General features: G+C 43.2%; 2 pseudogenes; both read right to left on the reverse strand.

The window, feature by feature from the left end:
• Positions 1-27,766, reverse strand: part of LOC117354953 — a 329,542-nt pseudogene that overhangs the window by 288,480 nt on the left and 13,296 nt on the right.
• On the reverse strand, positions 37-27,718 carry LOC117354481 (annotated as a pseudogene).

A 27,766-nucleotide genomic window follows, 5' to 3' on the forward strand; every position in this document is an offset into this window, starting at 1 on the left:
GTTATCAGTTTCTTTGGTTTACTGGTTGTTCTGTTGTCATCCTCAATAAAATTGTTTCTATAATATTTTTTACCAATATTTTCTCTCAGGAATGTCTGCTTAATAATTGTTCCTTCCACCACTCCTAGATGTTCATATACACTTTTTTTTCTGTACCGCTTGTATGAACCTTCCTGAATCTCTTCAAATGTGATTTCCATTTACACTTTTACCACATTCAGGACAGTATTTGGTTTTATTCCAGTATGAATCCTCTTGTGCTTTTTAAAATCTGATGGATGATTAAAGGCTTTACCACATTCTGAACAGGTATATGGTTTCCCTCCAGTATGAATCCTTGGCACTTTTAAATTTGATGGGTGATTAAAGCCTTTACCACATTCCGAATCCTCTTGAACATTTTAAAAGTTGAATCCCAATTAAAGCTTTTACCACATTCTGAACAAGAATATGGTTTCTCTGCAGTATGAATCCTGTTGTGCTTTTTTAAAAAATTCTGATGGATGATTAAAGCCTTTACCACATTCTAGACAAGTATATGGTTTTTCTCCAGTATGAATCCTCTTGTGCTTTTTTAAAGTTCAATGCTGATTAAAGCTTTTACCGCATTCTGAACAAGTACATGGTTTCTATCCAGTATGAATGCTCTCGTGTATTTTTAAAGTTGAATCCCGATTAACACTTTTACCACATTCTGAACAGGTATTTGGTTTCTCTCCAGTATGAATCATCTTGTGCTTTTTTAAATGTGAATTCAAATTAAAGCTTTTACCACATTCCAAACACGTATATGGTTTCTCTCCAGAATGAATCCTCTTGTGCACTTTTAAATTTGATGAGTGAGTAAAACTTTTGTCACATTCTGAACAAGTATATGGTTTCTCTCCAGTATGAATACTCTCGTGTATTTTTAAAGTTGATTTCCGATTATAGCTTTTACCACATTCCAAACAGGTATATAGTTTCTCTCCAGTATGAATCATCTTGTGCTTTGTTAAATGTGAATGCTGATTAAAGCTTCTACCACATTCTGAACAGGTATATGGTTTCTCTCCAGTATGAATCCTCTCGTGCATTTTTAAAGTTGAATTCCGATTAAAGATTTTACCACATTCCAAACAGGTATATGGTTTCTCTCCAGTATGAATCCTCTTATGTATTTTTAAATCTGATTGCTGATTAAAGCTTTTACCACATTCTAAACAGGTATATGGTTTCTCTCCAGTATGAATCCTCTTGTGCACTTTTAAATTTGATGGTTGAGTAAAACTTTTGCCACATTCTGAACAAATATATGCTTTCTCTCCAGTATGAATGCTCTCGTGTATTTTTAAAGTTGAATCCTGATTAAAGCTTTTACCATATTCCGAACAAGTATATAGTTTCTCTCCAGTATGAATCCTCTTGTGCCTTTTTAAACCTGATTGCTGAATAAAGCTTTTACCACATTCTGAACAAGTATATGGTTTATCTCCAGTATGAATAATCTTGTGCTTTGTTAAAGTTGAATTCTGATTAAAACTTTTACCACATTCTGAACAGGTATATGGTTTCTCTCTAGTATGAATCCTCTCGTGCATTTTTAAAGTTGAATCCCAATTAAAGCTTTTACCACATTCTGAACAAGTATATAGTTTCTCTCCAATATGAATCATCTTGTGCATTTTTAAATCTGATTGCTGAATAAAGCTTTTACCACATTCTGAACAGGTGTATGGTTTCTCTCCAGTATGAATCCTCTTGTGTATTTTTAAATTTGATGGGCGAGTAAAACTTTTACCACATTCTGGACAGGTATATGGTTTCTCTCCAGTATGAATCGTCTTGTGCATTTTTAAAGTTGAATGCTGATTAAAGCTTTTACCACATTCTGAACAGGTATATGGTTTCTCTCCAGTATGAATCCTCTTGTGCATTTTTAAATTTGATGGGTGAGTAAAACTTTTACCACAGTCTGGACAGGTATATGGTTTCTCTCCAGTATGAATCTTCTTGTGCATTTTTAAAGTTGAATGCTGATTAAAACTTTTACCACATTCTGAACAGGTATATGGTTTCTCCCCACTTTGAATCCTCTTGTGCTTTCTTAAATTTGATGGGTGAGTAAAACTTTTACCACAGTCTGGACAGGTATATGGTTTCTCTCCAGTATGAATCTTCTTGTGCATTTTTAAAATTGAATGCTGATTAAAGCTTTTACCACATTCTGAACAGGTATATGGTTTCTCTCCACTTTGAATCCTCCTGTGCTTTTTTAAATCCAATTGCTGATTTAAACTTTTGCCACATTCTGCAAATTGTCTCCCACTTTCATGGATTCGCTGAAGACATTTTAAACCTGTTTGATGATAAAAAGGTTTTATCATAATATAAAGATGTAGAATGTTTCTCTCCCATTTGAATTATATTGTGCATTGTTATGTAAAGATTTTATAAGTAATTAGTTTTATTCCTTCTTGTATCAATTAGTGAAATGTTATGTGTCAGTATTCAGCTGGGGCACTGAGCATTTTCTATAAACTGATCACATATCTGGCCACTGGCATTAAAAATCTGGTTCATGGGTGATGGCTGGAAGCTGTGTGGTTTACAGCTGGTATTCAGTGCAGTTCCCACATAGCTAACTGGACACAGGACTGGTATTTAAGCATTCTTACTTGTCTAGTTAGCTATGTGGCTACTGGCATTGAATGTCCCCACTGTACATTCGCATAATTTCAGGGTCTGACCTGACTCTACCAATGCCTGGATCGTGCTGGGATGGTCAGCGCTGCTACTGCTGCTTGTATGATGGACCATTTACTAGTAATTGCTGCTCTGCTCCTCTTTTTCAGTCCTGAATGCTGCTGAACGAACTTTCCCTGAGTGCAAGTCATGTGACCCAAACATGTCATCTCTACTTGCCAAAGAGTGATTCTAAAACTGAATCAGGTTTTGCTCCTTGGGGTGAACTCTCAGGAGGGATTGGGACTTTGCCTGCTGTCTTTACATTCCCTGTGTTGCTGTTGTTTTCCTTATACTCCTCTACAACACCCAATCTCAGACCATGACTTCTAAGTGGACCTTATTAAAGATCTAATAAGAGCTCCAACATTTAGATGTCTTATGCCTCACGGAGACTTGACTGCGTCCAAGAGAGGAGATGCTGAGCCTTATTACAATGCTGCCTCTCAGGTTTGGGGACTGGCAATTTAATTTCACCCAAGTCTCAGATAAAGAAGCTATCTGTTAACTCTGTACCTTATTCAGAAGCTTTACTACTGGAATTTTCTTCTCACTCAGCCACCTATAATTAGTTTATTGCCCTCCTCTCTGTGCATCCGAATGGGATAAGGTTCACCAAGCCATTGCAGATACGATCACTAGATTCCCATCTCTTATTAATCTACATAGGTGACTTTAATATTCATGTGGATCCAGCATCACATCTTAAGAGCTCCAACTTCCTCACATTCTTATCTGACTTAGGCTTACAACAAATTCATGTCTTTTTCAACTCACACCTTAGATTCAGTGATCTCCCATAAATTATCAAAGTTTCACTTCTCCTTCCCAATACCTTGGTCTGATCACTTTCTGGTTCTCGATTTTGCCTATGATAGATGATCCCTTTCCCAGAAAAATCTTTTCTCTTCTTTCATCAGAGGACCAAGTTTCTACTCGGAACACTTCCTTAACTAATTTTCTGGATGGAATAGAGCCCCTTTAAATATGTTTCCACCTCTTGGTGAGCTAATCCTTGTATCATCAAGACCTAACACTGCAATATAATTTTTATGTGATGGAATTAGATAAAGCTAAAAAAGACTTTTTCTAAACAACTCAATCTATCTCAAAATCTTTCAAGTAAACGTTTTGCTCTTTATTCCAAACTCACAAGGAAACCTCGTTCCGCCCATAAAGGTAGTTCTCCCTTAGATGTAGACTTATGAAAGTACAGTATTTTTCGCTCCATTAGATGCACCTGACCATAAGATGCACCTAATATAACGGAGATTAAAGAAGAAATAGTTAACTTAAATCAGCAAATGGAAGTGGCTAATAAGCGTATGAATATCTTAGAAGAAAAAATGGAGCATTTAGAACTCTGAGTCAAGATTCAAAAAAGACAGTTTAGCTGTACAAGAACTTCAAAACAAACTTGTGGATTATAAAAACCGAAGCAGAAGAAAGAATATTAAAATCATTGGATTAGCTGAAAATTTGGAAGGGGGTAATGCTATCCAATTTTTAGAGAACCTTCTGCCTAAGTTATTCCAGTTAAACTTAAAATATCCCCTCAAGATTGAACGTGCACATAGGATTCCATTAAAATGGTCAGCATCTCAAGTAAGACCCAGACCGTTGATCTTTAAGTATTAAGGTGTCATCAAGCTTTAGATATTTTAAATTTAGCTAATGCTGACAAAAATCTTAATTATTAGGGATCCAAGTTATGGTTGGTGCCAGATTTCGCTAAGAGTACTGCGGATGCAAGAAAACAACTTCTCCTGTTGAGACCTCAGTTGAAAGACAAGGGTTTCAAATATGGCTTGTATTATCCTGCCAAAAAGCACAGTTACTTACCGTAACAGGTGTTATCCAGGGACAGCAGGCATATATTCTCACATGTGGGTGACGTCATCTACGGAGCCCCGATGCGGAAGCATTTTCAAGCAAACTTGATTGAAGATTTAAGTTTGCTCTGCTGCTCCACGCATGCATGCCTTCCTGCTCCACTAGGGGGTGCATCCCCTCGTGGTCTCCAGTTCACTTAACTAGCCAAGAAGCCAACCTCGGGGAGGTGGGTGGGTTGTGAGAATATATGCCTGCTGTCCCTGGATAACACCTGTTACGGTAAGTAACTGTGCTTTATCCCAGGACAAGCAGGCATGATATTCTCACATGTGGGTGACCTCCAAGCTAACTGAAAAGGGATGGAGGGAAGTTGGCAATTTAAGCGAAGAGATTTCGCAGTACCGATTGGCCGAACCGGCCATCGCTTCTGGACAGCGAGTCCAGACAGTAGTGGGAGGTGAAGGTATGAACCGAAGACCACGTGGCAGCCTTGCAGATTTCCTCAATAGGTGTGGACCTGAGGAACGCTACGGAGGTTGCCATCGCTCGGACTTTGTGTCCCGTTACTCGACCATGCAGCGCGAGACCAGCCTGAGCGTAGCAAAAGGAGATGCAATCGGCCAACCAGTTGGACAAGGTGCGTTTGGAAACCGGGTGACCTAATCGGTTTGGGTCGAAGGACAAAAACAGTTGTGGGACTTTCCGGTGTGATTGAGTGCGTTGGAGGTAAAAGGCCAACGCTCTCTTGCAGTCAAGAGTGTGGAGCGCCACTTCTCCGGGGTGAGAGTGGGGCTTGGGGAAAAACACCGGTAGGACAATGGACTGATTGAGGTGGAAATCAGACACTACTTTAGGTAAGAACTTTGGGTGGGTGCGGAGTACCACCTTGTCGTGGTGGAATATCGTGAAGGGTGGGTCCGCTACCAGAGCTTGTAGCTCACTAACCCGCCAGGCGGACGTGAGCGCGAGTAGGAAAATTACCTTCCAAGTGAGGAATTTTGGATGGCATTTGTCTAGGGGCTCAAATGGAGGTTTCATTAGTTGAGCCACAACCACGTTAAGGTCCCAAACCACCGGAGGAGGTTTGAGAGGGGGGTGGACGTTCAGAAGACCCTTCATGAAGCGAGAGACTAAGGGATGGAGCGAGAGGGCTTTCCCTTCCAGGGGCTGATGAAAGGCCGCGATCGCACTGAGGTGTACTCGAATGGAGTTGGTCTTTAGGCCGGAATGAGATAGTTGAAGTAAATAGTCAAGGACCAGAGAGACGGGGACCGACACCGGGTCCTGGCTGTGGGAGGAGCACCAGGTTGAGAATCTGGTCCACTTTTGGGAGTAACAGGTTCTCGTCGAGGTCTTTCTAGAGGCCTCCAATATCTCCTTGATTGATTGAGACACGGGGAGAGCAGTCAGGGGGAGAGAAACCAAGCATTCAGATGAAGAGATTGAAGATTGGGATGTAACAGTGAACCCTGACCCTGTGATAGTAGAGAGGGAAACAGAGGCAGAGGCAGTGGATCTCTGACACTGAGTTGAAGTAGAAGGGAAAACCACGGCTGGCGTGGCCAGCGAGGGGCAATCAGGATCAGGGTGGCTTGTACTGTTTTCAGGTGGACAAGCGTCCGCAGTATCAGAGGGAACGGCGGGAACGCGTACAGGAACCTTCCTTCCCAGTCGAGGAGGAAGGCGTCGGCCTCGAGCCGGTCCGGGGTGTGTATCCGGGAGCAGAAGAGAGGCAGCTTGTGGTTGTGAGGGGATGCGAACAGATCTATTTGAGGCGTCCCCCACCTTTCGAACACCCATCGTAGGGTTTGCGAGTGTAGTGACCACTCGTGTGGCTGGAGGAGGCGGCTGAGTCTGTCCGCCAGACAGTTTTGTTCTCCCTGTATGTACACCGCTCGAAGGAAGGTGTTGTTGGAGGTTGCCCATTTCCAGAGGCGCAGGGCTTCCCGGCAAAGGGGCCAAGACCCTGTCCCCCCCTGTTTGTTTACGTAGTACATCGCTTCTTGGTTGTCGGTTCGGATGAGAACCACTCGGTCGTGGAGCAGATGTTGGAAGGCTACAGCTGCGAGATAGATGGCCCGAAGCTCTAGCACGTTGATGTGGCAGCGACGGTCTTGTGCTGACCACATCCCTTGGGTGCGTAGGCCGTCCAGATGGGCTCCCCAAGCGTACTCCGACGAGTCCGTGGTGAGTACCTTGCTGTGGGGTGGGGTGAGGAAGAGCAAACCTTTGGAAAGATTTGAAGAGTCGGCCCACCAGCGGAGCGATCGTTGCAATGAAGGAGTCACTGTCACGGGACGGTCGATCGGGTCCCGGTCTTGACGCCATTGGGATGCCAGGGTCCATTGAGGGATTCTCAGATGGAGGCGGGCGAAGGGTGTGACATGGACGGTGGAGGCCATGTGGCCCAGGAGGGTCATCATCTGTTGAGCTGATACCGAGGTCAGCAGGGAGATCCTTCGGCTCAGGTTTACTAACGCCTCTAGGCGCGGAGGGGGGAGGAAGGAACGGAGTCGAACCGTGTCCAGCGTGGCCCCGATGAACTGTAGGGACTGTGAGGGGCGTAGTTGGGATTTTGGGAAGTTTATTTCGAACCCCAGACTTTGTAGGTAGGTAATAGTCTGTTGGGTCGCTGAGATAACCCCTTCCCTGGACGGGGCTTTGATTAGCCAGTCGTCCAGGTAGGGGAATACCTGGAGGCCCTGGGAGCGTAAGGTTGCTGCGACCACCACGAGGCACTTGGTGAAGACCCGAGGTGATGATGCAAGTCCGAAGGGGAGGACTCGGTATTGTAGGTGCCAGTCCCCTACCTGAAAGCGCAAGAACTTGCGGTGAGCGGGGTGCACTGGGACATGTGTGTACGCCTCCTTTAGATCGAGGGAGCAGAGCCAGTCGCCCTCGTCGATCAGGGGGTAGAGTGTCGGTAGGGAGAGCATCCAAAATTTTTCCCGTACCAGAAATTTGTTGAGGCGTCTCAAGTCTAGTATTGGGCGTAGGTCTCCCGTTTTTTTCGGTACCAGAAAGTAACGGGAGTAGAAGCCCTTCCCCCGTTGGTCGGGGGGAACTTCCTCCACTGCTCTCAGGCGAAGCAGGTCTCGAGCTTCGGAGAGGAGTAGGGGTAGCTGAGTCCGGTTGGGAGGGCAATTCCTTGGGGGGTTGTCCGGAGGAATGGCCCGAAAGTTGAGAGAGTACCCTGATGAGATCACGCCAAGGACCCATGCGTCCGACGTGGTTTGTTCCCAGCGAGGGTAAAAGGCTTTGAGTCGACCCCCGATGGGAAGGAGGCCTGTGGCTATGGAGGAGGGGGCCTGCCCCCTTCCGCATGTCCCGTCAAAAGGACGGGGATGGTTTGGTGGTCACAGGCGGTTGGGATTTGGGCATGGCCCGGTGGTGGGCTTGCGGGCGCCTGGGTGGGGGCCGCGAGAAGACAGGGGTGGACTTTTGTGGGTAGCGGCGCGGAGGGGCCCTATACGGCCTGGACGTGGGCGGTTTGGGCTTTTGTCGAACAAGGGAGGCAAACGAGCGTTCGTGTTCGGAGAGGCGTTTTGTAGCCGCCTCGATAGTGTCATCGAACAGTTCTTTTCCCACGCAGGGGAGGTTTGCCAACCGGTCCTGTAAGTTGGGGTCCATGTCGACCAGGCGCAGCCAAGCTAGTCGGCGCATGGCGATAGCAAAGGCTGCCTCTCTGGAGGAGAGTTCGAAGCCATCATAGGCCGCGTGGAATAGATGAAGGCGCAGGTTGGAGAAGGACTCCAAAAGCAGGCCGAACGTACCTTGCTGGGAGGCCGGTAGGTCAGTCTCAAAGGCTCTCAATAGTCCAATGAGGTGTTTGAGGTAGGATGTGAAGGTGAAAGTGTAGCTTTGCACCCTAGAGGCCATCATTGCGTTTTGATATAGTCTCCTGCCGAATTTGTCCAAGGTTCGGCCTTCTCGGCCTGGGGGGACCGCTGCTGAGACCCGGGATGGGTGAGCCTTTTTTAGGGAGGATTCTACTAGCAGCGATTGGTGGGAGAGCTGTGGTTGTTCGAATCCCGGGTAAGGTACTGTGCGGTACTTGGCCTCCATTTTGGAGGGTACGGCTGTGACCATGTAGGGGGTCTCCAGGTTCCTGAAGAAGGCCTGTTGGAGTACCGGGTTAGGTGGTAAGCGAAGGGACTCTCTGGGCAGTGATGGCATATCCAGCTCCGCCAGGTACTCCTTCGAGTATCTGGAGTCGGACTGGAGGTCTAAGTCCAAGGCGTGGCCCATGTCCTGGACAAAGCGGGTGAAGGATGGGCGGGATGTTCCCAGGGCCCCGTGCGGGGTCGGTGAACGAGACCTTCGTCGGGTGGAGAAGGATGGGGAGGCTTCCCTCGAGTATCGAGGTTCCTGCTCCGATCCGTGCTCCGAGGCCGGGGAATGAGAGTGTTCCGGGGTTGTGGATCTTCGGTGTCTCGAGGAGCCCCTCGGAGACGATGCCGGGGTTCGGGGTACCGATCGATGTCAAATCGGTGACCTCGATCCGGACTCCCTCGGAGAATACCTGCGACTTTGGGTCGGGGTTCCGGTCCGCGGGGAAGTTCGGAGGATGCGTGGGTTGGAGAGTGATAACTCAGCCACCCTTAGTGGTTCTGTACGAGGTGTGGGAGAACGGCCTCGTAGAGTTGGTGAACCTCGGGCCTTCTTGGAGGTACGGCGGTTCGAGGTTTCTGTTGTTTTAGCCCGACGTTTTGCCCCTCGGCGGTCTGCGGGGGGAGAACGTCTCGGGCGCCTCGGTGAGGAGTCCGAGGAGGATGGGATGCGGCGAGAATTGCGCACTTTCCCTCGAGGTTGCTCGATGCGAGGCTCAGGCTGGTCTGGCACAATCGGGGTCGAGGTCGAGGCCGATTGAAACTGGGCCATTGCAGCGGACAGCTCCGACGTGATCATCGCTCGGAGTAGGTCCTGGAAGACGGGCACGGACAGCATCGAAGGCATGTCCACTGCCTCGGTGCACTCCACCGGGGGCGACCTCGTGTCAGAGTATTCCCGTGTGGTGGAGGCACGGCCCGAAGGCTTGGAGGGCTTAGCCGGGGCTGTAAGCATGGGGCTTGCACCATGCGTCGCCGTTGTCCCCGAGGCTGGCTTCTTCGATGTTACGGAACCTGAAGAGGGAAGAGGGGACTTACCCGGAGCCGAGGCTTTCTGTTGTCCCGAGGACTTCGGAGTCGAGTCTCGGGGCGATGCTGAGGTATCCGGGGCCGAGGTCAAGGCCGGGGCCGAGGCCGGGGCCGACCTTGAGGCCGAGGTGGAGGGTTGGTCCGGGGTGAAGAGATCCGCCATGCGGGCTTTTCTTCGACGGAGGGCCCGGTTCTGGAAAGTAGCACACTGGGGGCAGGAGTCGGTTGGATGAGCCGCCCCCAGGCAGAGAATGCACCGGCGATGCGGATCTGTGAGAGAAAGAAGCCGCTCACACCGGGTGCACTTTTTAAAGCCGGTCAAAGGCCGGGACATTAAATCGAAAGTAGCCGCGGCTCGATTAGCCACGCGGCCACGGGGACCCGGAAGCCTCCGGGTCGTCAAAAACGAAGCAGGAATCAAGTTAAAAGGTAAATAATTCGCGCACAGCGACTTAATCGTGAAAAAACAAGAAAAAATCGCGGTGCTAGAAGGCAGTTGGGGCAGAGCCTGAAAAACACGACTTCTAGGCTCAGCGGAAAATTTTGAACTGGTGACCACGAGGGGATGCACCCCCTAGTGGAGCAGGAAGGCACGCATGCGTGGAGCAGCAGAGCAAACTTAAATCTTCAATCAAGTTTGCTTGAAAATGCTTCCGCATCGGGGCTCCGTAGATGACGTCACCCACATGTGAGAATATCATGCCTGCTTGTCCTGGGATAATGAGAGTAACAAGTGGAGACGAGTCCTTATTTTTTTTGAAGATCCAGAAAAATTAAGACTTCCCGATGAACTCTGAACCAATGTCTATGTAAAATTTATTTTATTTGAATACCCTGGTCATATATTATTGAAGAAGTTGGTGGAAATTCAACAACAGAAGATGGAGACTGGTTGTATGGTTCATTAGTTTTTGCAAAGTTATTCATCTGGTTGCTTTGGTTATAAAGAGACCACTTGGTTAATATTCAGCAATGTTATTGCAGGAAATTGCTTATGAAGATTATTAGGAAATTATAAAGTTGATGGCGTCGGCGCAGTGTGCAACAGCCTCAAGGAAAGCAAATAAAATGTTGGGTATCATTAGGAAGGGTATCACGACCAGGACGAAGGAAGTCATCCTGCCACTGTATCGTGCTATGGTGCGCCCGCACCTGGAGTACTGTGTTCAATTCTGGTCACCGTACCTCAAGAAGGACATGGAGGTACTTGAGAGAGTCCAAAGAAGAGCAATTAAGCTAATAAAGGGCATGGAGGACCTCTCATATACTGACAGACTGAAAAAGCTAGGGCTTTTCTCCCTGGAAAAGCGGAGACTTAGAGGAGACATGATAGAAACCTTCAAGATCATGAAGGGCATAGAAAAAATAGACAGGGACAGATTTTTACAATTATGGGGATCGACAAGTACAAGGGGGCACTCAGAGAAATTGAAAGGGGAAAGGTTTAGAACAAACGCCAGGAAGTTCTTTTTCACACAGAGGGTGGTGGATACATGGAATGCGCTACCGGAGGATGCGATAAACAGGAGCACGCTACAGGGGTTCAAAGAAGCTTTGGATAGGTACTTGGAGGACAAAGGGATTGAGGGGTACACATAAGAGTAGAGGTAGATTATAGGGATGGGATTAGAGGTAAGTTATAAAATTAATCAGGGACCACTGTTCATGCACTAGGCCTGATGGGCCGCCACGGGAGCGGACCGCTGAGCAAGATGGACCTCTGGTCTGACTCAGCGGGAGCAACTTCTTATGTTTTTATAAAGTTGATGGTTTGGTTTCTGTGTTTGAATAAACTCATACAAGTTTTTATTTATTTCTGGAGATATGAAAGATATTGGAAGGAAAAAAAATTGAAGATTTAAAAGGAAGATTAATGTTTTAACTCCATGGAAATACTCAAACAAGATGGATTATTGTTTAATGATTTAAGAATAGTAGTTTCTTTATAAAGAGGACAAAAACAAAAGTCTCTTCTGACTGAAATAGACGTTTTCTAGATGACATTTTTTCAGTATGTGAATGAGTGACTTTTCGAAATTAGAACTCCAGAAGCAATATATTGAGTGCTTAATTTGAGGTTTTATTTTTAATACATTACTTTTACTTTTGATTAATTTTAATTGGTAGGTCATGTAATGATAAAATACTTATTTTTGAGATGATATATTATGTGTTTGAAGATATTTTATTGTCTAAGTTTGATCTTGTTTAATGTTTTTTAGGGAAAATTTATTAACATAAGGGTACTAGTATGGGAAAAATAAGATAAGCTTAAATAAATGAATAAATAAATAAACGAGAGTTCATCTTTAATATTGTAAAAACATGATTACTTTAAGCTTAGATGATTCTTCTCTATAATATTTGGAAGTTTTGTTTTAATATAGAATTAAATTGTACTGGGATAATTTTTATTGATGGGTCAAGGTGAATGATTACATATTGATGATATTCATTGAAAAGTTATATTGATATGTAATCTATATATATATAAAATCGGAGGTATGTATATGTGTATGTATGTATGTGCCGCGATCACGCAAAAACGGCTTGACCGATTTGAACGAAACTTGATATGCAGATCCCTCACTACCTGGGGTGATATGTTCTGGGGGTCTCGCGGCCCACCTGCACACGTGGGCGGAGCTACAAACAAAAAATCAGATTTCACCCATTCATGTCAATGGAAAAAATGTAAAAAGCTGCCATTCTCACAGTAATTCAAAAACGGCTTGACCGATTTGAACGAAACTTGGTATGCAGATCCCTCACTACCTGGGGAGATATGTTCTGGGGGTCTCGCGGCCCACAACTCTATGTTGCTTGCTCAAGGGTGGGTTCACCCAAGAATTTATATGTTCTTGCTCCTGGAGGTGAAACTAAAAATGTTGTTTATAATCAAGTTTTGCGTTAGTTGTATTGTATTCATTTTGTCAAATATTTCACATTATAAGTTGAATATATGTGTGTGTGTGTATGTATGTATGTTCCAGCATAACTCTTCAATGCATGGACAGATTTCAACCAAACTTGACATACACATTACTTACTATCTGAGGACAAACACTGTGGGGGTGGGAAGGGGGGGATATGTAAAAATGATTGAAAATGACAGATTTTAGTATCTACCCCATAGTGTTTTCAGGCTCACAGATGAATACTCAGCATAACTCTGAAACGCATGGAGAGATTTCAACCAAACTTGGTACACATATGACTTACTATCTGGGGAAAAATATTGTGCAGGTGGGACGGGGTAAAATACTGTGGGGGTGGGAAGGGGGGTGATATGTTAAAATTATCAAAAGCGACAGATATTAATGTCCAACCCATAGTTTTCGGGCTCGCAGAGATGAATACCGACACTCCCGATGCCGTTTAAGTCTAAGTTCAGCCCCATAGAGAGGGACATTCCTTTGGGACATGTGGAGGGTAGGGGGTTGGGACATGGGGGTGGGGCATATGGGACATGTGGGGGGGGTAATGTGGGGGGTGGGACATGTGGGACATAATGGGGTGGGACATGTAGGGGGTTGGACATTTTGGGATAAATAAATATCCGGGCAACGCCGGGTAATCAGCTAGTAACTATAAAAATCAAAGTTCATATTTGCTTAATTTTCTTAATTGATGAAATGAGATAAGAGGAACAGATGTATTTAATAAAAATGATTATTTAAAATATGATATTTTTGATATGAGATATTATATTTAATTATTCCAATGAATTGAAAGTATGTAGGTTGCCTGGGGTGGGAGGGATTTTGATTTCTTTTCCTATGTGCGTTCTAAGGAAGTCAAATTATATGGGGTGGGAGGGAGGGATGAGGGAGGGGGTTTTCTTCATAAAGGGGATGAGAAACTGTGGAAGGGAAATGCCTTCTATTAAAAGTTTGAATAGTAGAAGAATGGTATCTATTCATATTATATTAAACATTTTTGGAATATATTGTTGGATTGAGTTTATAAGGTGAAACAACGGTAATTAAAATCTTTTCATTAAATGTTAATGGCCTGAATCACCCGATAAAAAAGAAAAAAATGCTGGCCTTTTTAAAGCAACAAGATGCGGACATTTGCTATATACAAGAGACACATTTGTCATTAGCTGAGTCAAAAAAATTGGAAGGGGGTTGGATAAAAACAAAGTTTATTTGCTCCTGCAGCAGGGAAAAAAGCTGGGGTGGCAATATTAATTAATAAAAAATGCATGGCTAAATTTACATTGATTGATTTTGACCCTTTAGGGAGGTGGGTTCATGTGAAAATGAGCATGGGAAATGATACCCTGGATTTGTTCAATGTATATGCACCAAATACAAATCAAAATGAGTTCTTTAAAAAATTGCAACAATTGATATTACCACTGGCCGCTTCTAAATTAGTGGTGGCTGGAGATTTCAACGCTGTTATAGATTCAGTAATGGATAAAAATCCAAGTAAAATAATGAGATCATTAGGTCTAGATAATTTGGCTCAATCATGTGATTTGAAGGATATATGGCGGATACTTCATTTTAGTGAACGGGAATTTTCTTTTTGTTCACAAGTTCATAAATCATTTTCAAGAATTGATTATATATTTGTCTCAAACCAATTAGTACAACAAGTGACGAAAGCTTCCATTGACCCTATTATTTTGTCTGATCATGGAGGTGTATGGATTGAATTTGAGTTTGAGGAAAAGGAATTTAGTAGGTCTGTGTGAGATTTGATAATACATTGCTTGCGGATTCAAACTTCCTTGAAGAATTTAAATTAAAAATGATTGAATTTTTTCAAATTAATATGTCAGAAGAAATTACTATTTGAACACTCTAGGATGCATTTAAGGCTACTATGAGAGGAAATATTATTTCTTATTCGGCTTTTATTAGGAAAAAAATTAAAAAACAATTTTCTGATTTGGAAAAAGAAATTAAGTACCTAGAAGATAAATTAGTGGATAAATGGGAGCAGAAGACCTTGCAATCTTTATTAAAAGTAAAAGGTAAATATAATGAGATATCACAATTTGTAAGGAATGATTTGTTTTCTCAACAAACTTTGTATTATGGAAGCTCAAATAAGGCGGGAAGATTATTGGCAAATTATCTTAAAGCGAAGAAAAGAGGAACAAAAATTATCGCTATAAAAGATGATAAAGGAGAAAGACATACCAAAATTGAAAGAATTTTAAGTCAATTTCTAAATTTTTACAAAGACCTTTATTCTTCTGAGCCTTATGCAAATAGAGAAAAAGATGGTTTAGACTTCTTGAATTTAATTGAGGGACCGAAGGTTCCTGATCATATAAAAAGAAGTTTAGAAGAGCCTATATCATTAAAAGAATTAGAAACGGCGTTGAAGTCTCTTAGAGTTGGATCCGCTCCAGGTGGTGATGGTTTTACTGTAGAATTTTATAAATCATTTCAAAATACTCTTTTACCTCATTTATTAAATTTATATCAGTATCAACTAAATAAAGGTTGTATTACAGGTACTATGGCAGAATCAATGACTATATTTTTGCTAAAGCCAAATAAAGATCCCACATTGGTATCAAATTACAGGTCTATCTCATTAATTAATGTGGATGGAAAACTTCTGGCTAAGATATTGGCTATACGCTTAGCTAAGGCTCTCCCTTTTATTATTGATATGCACCAAACTGGATTTGTTGCTAAGAGACATTCTTCTAATAATACAAGACTGGCTTTTCATATGTTGAATTTAACTAAATCAATGAAAGATCCAGCTATTTCTGTATCCTTGGATGCAGAGAAAGCTTTTGATAGAGTGGAATGGACTTTCATGTATGTAATGTAATGTAATGTAATGTATTTCTTATATACCGCTACATCCGTTAGGTTCTAAGCGGTTTACAGAAAATATACATTAAGATTAGAAATAAGAAAGGTACTTGAAAAATTCCCTTACTGTCCCGAAGGCTCACAATCTAACTAAAGTACCTGGAGGGTAATAGAGAAGTGAAAAGTAGAGTTAGAGGAAAAATAAAAATAAAATAAACATTTTAACAAGACAGCATTGATCTAAATACTTTGGAAGGTAGAAGAGAGGAGAGAAGGAATAGAAGCAGAAGGGGGAGCCGTAGAATTCTGGAGAAATTTAAATGATAAGCTATGGATTGGTTTGGAATAGGTTCAAGATTTATACAAATGATTCAATCATTGCATAGCTCCCCTGTTGCAAGATTGTACATTAATAATAACTTTTCAGAACATTTTAAGTTGCAGAGGGGGGTTAGACAAGGCTGTCCCCTATCTCCTTTGCTTTTTGATATTGTTTTAGAACCCTTGTTATTAGTTATTCAACAAGTAAAGGAGATACAGGGTATTCCTTATTCAGACTGGGAATACAAAGTCTCTGCATATGCAGATGACATTTTGCTTCATTTGAGAAATCCAGAAACAACCATTCCATGCTTGCTTGATTTGATTGAACAATTTGGAAAATTTTCGGGATATAAGATAAATTGGAGTAAATCTGAAATTCTTCCATTGAACGTGCATTGTACAAAAAGGTCTATTTGACTCATTTTCTTTTGTTTGGAAAGAAAATGGATTGAAATACTTAGGAATTTGGATTAAAAATACCTTGGATGATACCATGAAAGAGAATGAAAAATCTCTATTACAGAAGGTAACAGAAATGTGTGAGCAATGGAATCCATTACATCTGTCTTGGTGGGGGAGAGTTCAAACTATCAAAATGATGGCGTTGCCTGTGGTTTGTTATCAAATGGGAATGTTACCAGTATTTTTTAAGGGGTCTTTTTATAAAAAATTAAATAGTATTCTTATAAAATTTCTTTGGCTAGGCAAAACTCCTAGAATTGCTTTGGTATCTTTACAAATACCAATTGTGGAGGGAGGGGTAAATTTTCCAAATTTCTATAGGTACCATCAAGCCTATTTTTTATGCCAGGGTATGTATTGGGTCCTCCCAGAGCTCATTGATAATACCCCAGATTGGTTATGGTTGGAATGGCGACTCATGTTTCCTTTACGTTTGTGTCATGTTCTCAGTATTAAAATGCCTAATTTGTATAAAGATAATAGAATATTTATGGACACATGGAAAACCCTGAGGTATGTTAGCAATTTAACACCTATTCCAATATGTGATTCAACAAATCAAACTATTTGGTTAAACTCCAAGATTCAAATTGGCAGATTTAAAGTCATCTGGAAGCATTGGATGATAGCAGGAATACGAATTTTAAATGATGTTATTTCAAATGGTAAACTGCTTGAGTTTTCAGTTGCAAAATAAATTTGGTCTTAATAAGTCACAAAGCTACAGATGGTTGCAACTGAAGCAGGCCATTCAGGCAGGGCTCCCTGAATGGAAGACTCTTAATACAACAAAACAAAGAGAAAAAGGTTCCAACCTCAACTGCAGTAAAAAAACAACCAAGAGCAAACAAAACAAAACTGCAGACTCTTAATACACAATATAGTTTAGAATTTTTATGCTTTCAGGTGGACTTCTTGGGTCACCAAGCTGCACAGTGATATAAATTGATCAGCGGATTTGTAAATAAAAAACCTAAAACTGGACTTAGGGACATTTGGAGCATTGAGATCAAGCATCAAATTGGTGTATCTCAATGGCCACGAATTTGGTCTTGGAGGTTGAGAGGTACAATGTCCGCATCTATGAGACAAACTTGGTTCTTTTTATTACACAGAGCTTTTTGGACCCCAGTTAGATTACAGAAATTAGATAGCTCTAAGTCTAATAGATGTTGGCATTGTAATCTTGAAGCAGGGACGTTAGATCATTTATTATATTACTGTCCCTGTATAATGATCTTTTGGAAATCAATTTGGCCCCAAATTAATTGTCTTTTAGAAAATCACGTTGCTTTATCATACGATACGATTTTATTTGGTACACTAATGAGATCAAAAAGCCAAATATCATCAAATAACAACAAGCTTTTATTGATAATGACAGGAGTCGCCATACAACAGATAACATCTAATTGGAAAACATGGAACAGACTAAATTATAATTTCTGGTGGACTTCATTATGTCATATTTATATGATGGAGAAAATATTAGCTATACAAAAGGGGAGGTACAAAAAATTTAACGAGATATGGGGGCCATTGACTAAATATTGTAATGAATAGATACCATTTTGCCTTTCTTACTATATATATCCAATTTTTGAGTGAAGGGGTGGGTGGGGGGATTTTTTATTTGATATCTTTGATCATAAATGGTGGGAAAGGGTGGAGGGAGAGTATATTTTATGTATTTAATGTCATAATTGATAGTAATTCAAGTGATATATTTATTGTTCAAATGTCTATTAATTGTTACACTTGTTGAAAGATGATAAAATGAATAAAGAATTTAAAAAATAAAAATAAAAAAAAGGCTGCCAGTTCCTCCCCATGGAACAGGCGCAACGCCGAGGGATCATCCCCTCCAGCCTCTTCTATATCCATGTTCTGCACCCAGGCCTCCCTCCTGGAACTGAACATAGGAAGAGAGACCTCCGGGTAAGCAAAGTCATCAGCCTCTTGGCCCCTTTATGATCATACTGTGACTGTATCATCGTCCCCTGGGCTAGGATTCCCTTGGAAACACCCCCCCCCCCCTCCTTCTGGGCTTGCCCTCTGCTGCGAAAAAACTTTATGCAGCAGAAGCACAAACTCCGGCAAGAGGTTACCTAAGGCCGCAAGCCCTTCCAGCGCTGCCGCTCCCCGAGTCAGCACTTCTCCTGAAGCCGCACCTGAGGTGCATGGCCACACCTCCAAAGCAGCGACCAAAGTCGGCCCTGCCTTCTTCTCCCCAAGCATGTCTTTGGTGTGGGGAGGAGGGTGCTGGTGCCGGTGCCGAAAGAGCCGCCGCAACCGCGTCTCCCACACAACCGGAGAAAGTTCCAAAATAGAGAAGCGCTTCCCGCATCATGAGCAGCGTTTCACTGCCTCCGCTGCCATGCCTCCCCTCGGCAAACAATACACAGCGGTACTCATGTGCTCCTGTCCTGAAAGGCCCACTCCAGCACCAAAGCCACAACGCTGAGCTGGCAAACCTGGTCCAAGCAAAACGGCTGGGGGAGGAGTTTCCTTATGGGAAAGAAGCCCTTTGGACCAGGAAACTTTATCCACGGGCGATGAGGGTGGGGAAGGGACCTGGGAGCCCCCAAAGTCTGAACTGTAATCTGCCGACACCCCTGAATTAAACTGGAGCCTAAGCAGCAGGAGAAATAGCCTTTCCACAGCAGAGATCCAGGAACCATCGGAACAGCAACAATCCAACCTGCTGGAGCTAGAGCATACTGACTGGCAAGAGGGACTCCATCCAAGATATACACCTGCGAGTCAGTTCTCTATCTCCACCTGCTGGTAGATGTGTGCTATCCCACTAGTCTCTGGATTCATCTGCTGTTGACGCTAAGGAATTAATGCTTTGATATAGTCACTGTAAGTAAAAGGTTTCACTTCAGCATGCGTTCTCTGCTGTATTTAAGGTTCACCTTTTGTTTGAAACCTTTTCTACACTGACAACACAAAAGGGTCTCACCCTGGGGTGGATTCTCTTGGGCAATAATAAATGATATATCTTACCAAGGCTTTTTCCACAGGTGTCATGTAGAATGGATTTCTTCCCTTTCCTCTCTCCCTGGTGGAGTTTAAAAGCCATTTGGTTGCTGTTTTTATTTTGTAAGGGTCTCTCTTCTCTCAGATGTCTCTGGAGCTCAGGGATGTTTGTGAGTTCCTTGTCACTTTTTGCACACTCAGTGACTGCATCGAAGGAGTCTCTTGCAGGGTCTCTCTGCTCCTTCTCAGATTCCTGTTGATAATTCCTTGCATTTTGACTCTCATTCCTCTGGGAAATATTCTCACTGACATTTCCCGATTGTCTTGGGATAGGTTCAATTTCTAGAATACATTTTTCTTGATTCTCCTCCCTCTTCGTCTCCTGCATTGCCTCAGTATCTGCTGGATAGAAAGAAAAGACGGTAAACGTGCATTAGTAACTATGGAGCGCTACTAACGATCGAGAAACAAAGTTTTCTGGGCTCACACAACTACATGGGATTTCTCATGTTAAGAAAATTCTGCGATAAGTCTTCAAGCCTCACTCTCTCTTTGTTTTTTAGGTTCAAACAATTTTTATTGATGCAAACATTACCAAATACAATATCAGGGCACCCCAATGATGCATCTTAGACATGAATATAACAAATATGGACAGAAAAAGAGTAGCAGCAACAAAACTCCCCTCCTCTAATCTACGCAGAGCAAGCGAGACCGGAGGGGGTGGAAAGGCACTCCAAGGCCCTGGACTCTGATGAGCCCTGAAGATCATACCCGGAACGAATTGCCAGAACCTTCCAACACCCCTACTCCTCCCCCAATGGTACTCTTTACCCTGCCCCACCATCACTCATCATTGCTCTCTCAGCCCTACAAAATGAACGCCCAGATTAGAATACCCATCTTAAAACCCTTCGGATGCAAGAACTGCAGATATGGATCCCAGATATTAAAAAGCAGCATCTTTCGCTTCCGAGACCCTCCAGCATCTCGCACCTCTCAGGTGGCCAAATGATGCAATCTCTCTTATTTTTAAATTATGTTATGAAATTAAATTTTCCAATTAGCAATAACCCCAAAGGGAAAAATAACAATTGAAGAAAGGTATAACAGGGTATATATTGCAAGAGTGTCATTATCATACTATGTTGCTGGCTTATGTCCCTCAAAACCAAGCCTATTACATGGGAAGTGTCGACACAAAACTTTGTATAAAATGTCATTCTGCAGTGAACTGTTATGTGCATAGTCTGTGGACGTGTTCAACTATTCAAGGTTTTGGAGAGATGCAGCTTGCTTCTTGGGAAAAACCTTAAATACAGCCATTTCTATCTCTGAGCCTAGTATGTTATTCTGCCATTTCTCTCTTTTGCATACACCAGCTCTGGAAAAATTGTTTTTGAGCAAGTGTTACGTCGTGGGGAAGAAATGTATTTTGAATCATTGGTTGTCTGAGCTGCCTCCTTTTGTGTGGCGTTGGAGAAACAAGCTCCATGCCATGCTGAGACGGGAGGAGAGCGGCTTCTGGCTCCCAGAAAAGGCGTAAGGCTTTCCTTCAAGTGTTGACTCCTTATGAATATTCTGGCTCCGAGAGGTCACAGTCAGGTCTTGAATAACTTGTAATTAGGGTTTTTGAGTTTTGTCTATGGGTTACTATACTTTTTTTTTCTGTTTCGGGACAGGGAGGGCAGAGGCTTCAAAAGGGATGGTATGGGGGACCGAGAGGAGGTGTTGTAATACAGGTGTTGACTGCTTGGGACCATGGTGGGCATGGTCCATTATTGCAAAATTATTGTTCTTGTATGGATGTTTGTACTTCTCATTGGTTTCAATAAAAAGAATATTAAATTTAAAAAAGGTATAGCAGCAGCAAATACAGCCCACAAAGACATCAAAATAGGAACTCCCCCACCCACAACTACAGCCACCTCTGATCGCATGTTCCCTCTCTCACGGAAAATTCTAGAGCTGCCTAAGATCTATAAATAGGTTAACTTTTCGTTTTAAAAGCAAGTCCAATGGGATCAATAAGTTACCTAAGAAACCTCAGTAAAAGGTTCTGTGTGTCAGAACCAACATCTTAAATTTGGCTTGATAAAAATATAGTAACCAACTGGCTTCCTTCAGGAGTGGAGAAGCATGGCAAAGTCTCCCAGCCCCTACAAAATTCTTAATAGCTGTATTTTCAATGTCTTGGATGAAGTTAATAGTATATTTGGATAGCTCAACAAAGAAGGAGCTTCAATAATCAAGTCAAGAACATGAACCAACTCGTATAATGAAGACTTGGCTTAGGCCATAATGCCCCAAAATACCTCTGAACTACTGATTATTTCTGGCAGAATTCTGCGTAAAATATTTCAAAATTTTGTGTAAAAAAATTCAAATTCTGCGCACAAAGGGGTCCTTATTGAATTTAAACATAGAGCAAACAATTAAACAAACCAACAAATCAGTACAATCATCAATCCCATCCCACCCATCCACCCACTCTGGAACCAAACCAGAAGAAGAACTCTTAATTCAACAATTGGCTACGCACCATGTGCGTCAAAGTAGTACAAAAGGGCAAATATAAATTGCCCTGTCCGGAGTCCAAAGGCCCAATAGCCTGACGATCCATGCCAGCCAGTTGAATCATCAAAATCCTCCAGTGAGCAAAGGTAGGAGCTAAAGGTGTCAACCAGCATTGCAAGATGGCTTTAATACCCACAAATAAAGCCCTGTGAGCAAAGGCAGTACATCCTGAGCGTACTGGAGTCATAGGAAATGTTAAAGAAGGAAGGTGGATTGTAGTTTCCAAGTACAATTCCACAGGCGTCCAATCCACGGAATGAGCTGGCTCCAAAATGCCAATATTGAAGGACAGGTCCAGAACATGTGTCCAAACGTAGCATGAGGTGCCAAACATTTCAGACAGGTATCGGCAGATATCAAATGCCCTGTTAGGAGCAAAATGAGTGCGCAGCACAAATTTATATTCAAATATATTTTATTGAGCTCAACAAAACCATTAAACAAGAAACAAACCAAGTATAAGCAAGCTCAGCATTTTAGAGAACAAAGCCCGTCCCCACAGATAAAACCCTCCCATCCCAACACAACCCTTCCCAAAGTAAATAACCCCCCCCCAGGTCCTCCTCCCAAATACATCGCAGCCAGAGAAAAGTATACACTAATTAGGCAAACCAGGTGTAGCAAAAGATAACAGAATATAGAGATTCAACAGTTCAGCAAGCGGCTCCGTGCCAGCGGGGTCATTGTTGTCCAAAATGGTTCCCAAGTACTCTGAAAGACCCGGCCTGTGAGAGAAGTAAGGTCCAACACATCCCTCCGTTCCCACATCAAGAGAGTAATCATCCGACATCGCCAAAGAGAGAAGTCGGGAGCAGTATCTTCAAGCCAGTTCAGCAAAATACATTTCTGGGCCACCAAGACAGTCCATTTAAGGAAAGCTGCCGCTCCCCGCATACGAGGGAAATAATGAGGAACAGTTCCAAACAATAACAAAGGGGAGCGGCGAATTGTAATTTTCCAAATGCGCTCAACAAAAAACAAAAATGGCATTCCAAAAAATTTGAACAGCAGGGCAAGTCCAAAACATGTGTCCCAAGCCCGCTTCTGGAGCTTGGCATCTGAGACAGGCAGCAGTGTCACGAAAGTGGGATAAATACGCCCTCTTAGGAGAGATGTACAATCGGAAAACCAGCTTATAATGTTGTTCCCAAAAAGTGGTGTATTTTTGAAAGGCTGGTAGCCTTCGAACAGCCTGCAAAAGCACATCTTCCGGCAAAGCTACTGCAAGGTCACTAGCCCAAGCTTCCCGTAATGTGGAATGGTCAAACAAGGGGGACTCATTCTTCAATTGGCGATGATGAAATTTAAGAGGGATTGGTAGTTGAGAACCAATAGTGAAAGCCGTAGAAAGCAACTCATGACATGAGGCATTCAAAGAACATGAGGGTAAAGAAAAAATATAATGATGAAGTTGCACATAAGCAAAATAATCAGTGGGGGGGGAGACCAAATTCCTCTTGTAACTGTGCAAAAGGCTTGATTTTACCATCATCATCAACCAAGTGAAATACATAGTGAATTCCCTTTGTTTCCCACCGAGCAAAGCTCGGCCCCTCTATCCCAGGGAGAAAGGAGCTATTAAAGCGGATAGGCAGAAAGGGAGATACAGAAGTAGAAAGAGCATGAAATTTACAGACCCAGCGCCAAACCTTCCGCAAGGGACGGTGGAGCACTTTCGCAGAGAGAGGTTCAGGCACAAGAGAAGGGAGAGAATGAAGATATGCACTAAAATGAGTAGAACTAAAACAGAAAAGTTCCAAAGAAGTGTTGGTAAATGCTGAAGTACCCCTGAAAAGATCATTAATGTGGCGCATACCACAACCAACAGTCAAATAACGAAGAAATTCAATAAACCCAATCCACCCCTGTACCACGGAGTCGCGGCCCTCTTATAAGGCAAACGAGGCCGCTTCCCAGACCAAAGGAATCTCTGAACCAAGCGTACCAGACGCGTCTCATCTCGAGAGGACAAATAAAGAGGAAGGACCTGGAAGACATATAGCCAACAGGGGATAATAAGAAGCATATTATAAAGGTGCACCCGGCCTAAGAGTGAAAAAGGAAGAGTTCCCCAAAGCTGTAATTTATTCTGAAGGGCCTGAAAGAACAGTTCAACATTCAAGCGGTACAAAGTGGACAAGTCCTGTGGGATAATGACCCCCAAATATTTCAAGGTTGAGTCCGCCCAACGGAGAGGAAACACACCCCGCCACCAGGAACGTAGTTCAGGCGGGAAAGGCAGGGCTAGGGACTTGTCCAGATTAAGAGACAGACCAGAATAAAAGCCAAATTCGGAAATGAGATCCAATGCAATCAGTAAGGAATCTTCAGGCCTAGTGAGAATCAAAAACATATCATCCGCAAATGCCAACGTCTTCAACTCAAGCCCATCAACGCGAAGGCCCCTCACTTCCGCAAATCCGCAAATACATCACGGGACGTGTCGAGGTGGAAGAAGACATCTTCTTTCTCAGGGGACCCTCGGTCACAAGGGGGCATCCATTCAAACTCAGAGGAGGGAAATTCGATAGTGACATAAGGAAGTATTTCTTCACAGAAAGGGTTGTAGATCACTGGAACAAGCTTCCAGAGCAGGTGATCAAGGCCACCAGCGTTATTGACTTTAAGAATAAATGGGATGCCCTAGTAGGATCCTTACGAGGGTCGAGTTAAGGAACTAGGTCATTAGTACTCAGACTTAATGGGGTGGGTCAGTAGAGTGGGCAGACTTGATGGGCTATAGCCCTTTTCTGCCGTCATCTTTCTATGTTTCTATGTTTCTATGAAGGGTACATAGCAAAGGTTCTAAAGAAAGAAGAAACAACAAGGGGGAGAGAGGGCAACCCTGTCGGGTTTCACGAAGAATAGGGAAAGAATCCGTGCGGGTCCCGTTGACGAGAAGGGAAGCCCGCGGGTTAGAATAAAGAGAACGTATAGCATCAAGGTAGAAACCTCCCCCAAACCAACATGTTCTAGGGTGCGAAATAAGAAGGACCAATGGACACTATCAAACGCCATAGAGGCATCAAGGCTGACAAACAGAGCCGGAATCTGATGAGAATGACAATGGGCAAGGGCAAAGAGAACCTTACGGACATTACAAATGGATTGACGCCCCCGGACAAACCCAACTTGATCCTCATGAATAAGTACAGGAAGATGTGGAGCAAGACGATCAGCCAACATGCGGGCAAAAAGCTTGAGATCCACATTGATCAAGGAGATGGGACGATAAGATGCAGCACAAATTTATAATAACATTCCCGCTCCACAGCAGACATAAGCAAGGTGGTACCCAGTCTCAAACTCTTTTTCAACTGATCTGCTGTAACGGTAACTTGTAAATCCCGAGTCCATTTAGCTGCATACGTTGTATTATCCAACTCCCCCTGGCAGCCTCCAAAAGATAAATGGTAATGGAAGCGGAGTGGTATAGGAATCTGTGCAGTTAAACATAAAGCCTCCGAGAGCATCTCATGTAGTTCCATCCGCAAACCCTCCCGAGGGAGGGACGCGACAAAGTGATGTAATTGACAATAAGAGTACCAGTCCATATCCAAGAGTTGAAAAGACTCTTTGAGAGTTTGAAAGGATTCTATGGTGCCATCTTCTTAAACCACAAGATAAAAGGTAAAGCAGACCCTTCTGGGCCCACCAACGAAAAGTCTCCTGACAAAGTCCCGGGAGAGACTCCCCATTTCTCATTATTGGTAGGCATGTTGTCACTCGGGATGGGATATGCAGAAAGATGCATAACCTCTTCCACGTAAGCCAAGCTGGACGCAGAAAGAGTGGTCCAGCTGGCAAGCTAAGTTAAATCCGCCCATGGGTAATAGGCCTGCCCCCCTGGTCTCTTGGAAACATTAACACATGTAAAGGAATACGAGGACACTTACCCCCCCCCCCCAGAGGAACCCGGTAAGGGAACAATGTAAAGAGAGGAGATGTTTATGTTTAATGAGCAAAGGTAGAGTCTACAATACATAAAGCCACTGGGGCAAAATCATCACGGAAAGAGGACAATATCTGGGACACTGTACTACCGGGATACAAGCTATACCGCAGAGACAGAGTAGGACAAAAAGGTGGGAGTATTGCCCTATACTTAAAAGAGGGAATTGAATCTACCAAAGAGAACACGCCAGAAAGGAACAATAAGGTAGAATCTCTTTGGGGAAGTACGCTGAAATCCCGTGTTCTTGGTTGAGAAGAGCTAGAGGGCTTAGGAATAGGTTAAATAACAGAAGAGTTGACGCTGAACCCTGGGTCCCTCCACACGATAATAGCTGAAAAGCAGAGTCCCTGTAACTAGGGATTCCCAACTTAGCAGCAGCAGAAATCCCGATAAAGGGACCCAAAAAACCATACCAAATTAAATAATAAAAGGAGAGAGCAAAACAAGCGCACTCCTGCAGGCACGCATGCAGAAGGGAAAAACTAGAGGCGGAGCTAGAGAGCACAGTGAAGTAGAGCAGAGTTACAGAAAAAATCCAGAGTGGATTCTTTCTGTATATGGCACACAGCGTGTTTCTCAACTCGGTCCTGGACTACCCCTTTGTCAGTCAGGTTTTCAGGCTATCCACAATGAATAGGCATAAACTTGATTTGTGTATACTGCCTCCATTATATGCAAATTTCTTTCATGCATATTCATTATGGATATCCTGAAAATCTGACTGGCAAAGGGGCACTCCAGGACCGAGTTGAGAAACACTGGTCTAGACCAGGGGTAGGCAATTCCGGTCCTTGAGAGACGGAGCCAGGTCAGGTTTTCAAGATATCCACAATAAATATGCATGAGATAGATTTGCATCTCAAGGAGGCAGTGCGTGCAAATCCATCTCGTACATATTCATGGTGGAGATCCTGAAAACCTGACCTGGCTAGGGCTCTCGAGGACCGGAATTGCCTACCCCTGGTCTAGAATCACCTATTGCACTTTAACATGCATTCTGCCTGTTCAGCAGGATATAATTTCTCATAAGCCACACTCACCTTCCCTGGGAGCTGCTTTCTCTGTTAAGCAGGAGACAGAACTGAGATGCTCAACCGTGAAGATACAGAATGGGAAGAATTAGAGATTCAAGGTCTGCAGCTCATGAAAGCTCTACAAACCTCTGTGGCTTTGTAAACTTTTTCCAATGCTGGACTCCATCAGATGACATCATCCACTTGGGAGGACTTATATACTGTTCTCCGTACAGATAATAATAACTTTATTTTTGTATACCGCAATCCCACAAGCAGTTCAGAGCAGTTTACAGAGGAAGAGACTGTATACAGGCAGCAATGTTACAAAAAAAGACTTTCAAATTACATTAGCATGCCAAGAGTAGTCAGGATTTATCCGGAAGCATTTCAAAGAGTCAGAGAAATTTATCAGAGAGAGGTTTTAATTGATTTCCTAAAGGTTTGGTAGGAGGGTGCATTTGAAATGAAGTTGGTTAAACATTTATTCCATTTGCCTGCTTGGAATGATAATGATCTATCAAGGAATCTCTTGTAGATACAGCCCTTCAAGGATGGGAAAGCAAACAGATAGGCACTACGTGTGCAAGTGGTGCCTGGAAATTAAAAATGGTGCGATAGGTGGGGATGAACCAGTTATGGTTTGAAGCAGAGGCAGGCAAACTTGAAAATGACCCTTGCTTCCATCAGCAGTCAGTGTAGTTTTTTGTAATACGGGCTTACATGATCCAATTTGTTTTACTCTGCTGTACTCTAATACCTCCTTATACTGTAGAGTAGTTATTATTACAATAGCCCATATCATTCTGTAGAATATTTGTTACTCAACCGTGTATGAATGTCTAACTTCTCTCTCTCCTGACTTCTGGGGATCCTGGATATTTGGCTCACCGTCTTGTTTAATCCACGATAACAGATCAGGACAAGAGCCCGTCCAAGAACCCACCTCATCTGGTTCCACTTCTC

The sequence above is a fragment of the Geotrypetes seraphini genome, chromosome 2 (genome assembly GCF_902459505.1).
Source record: "Geotrypetes seraphini chromosome 2, aGeoSer1.1, whole genome shotgun sequence".
Classification (NCBI taxonomy): domain Eukaryota; kingdom Metazoa; phylum Chordata; class Amphibia; order Gymnophiona; family Dermophiidae; genus Geotrypetes; species Geotrypetes seraphini.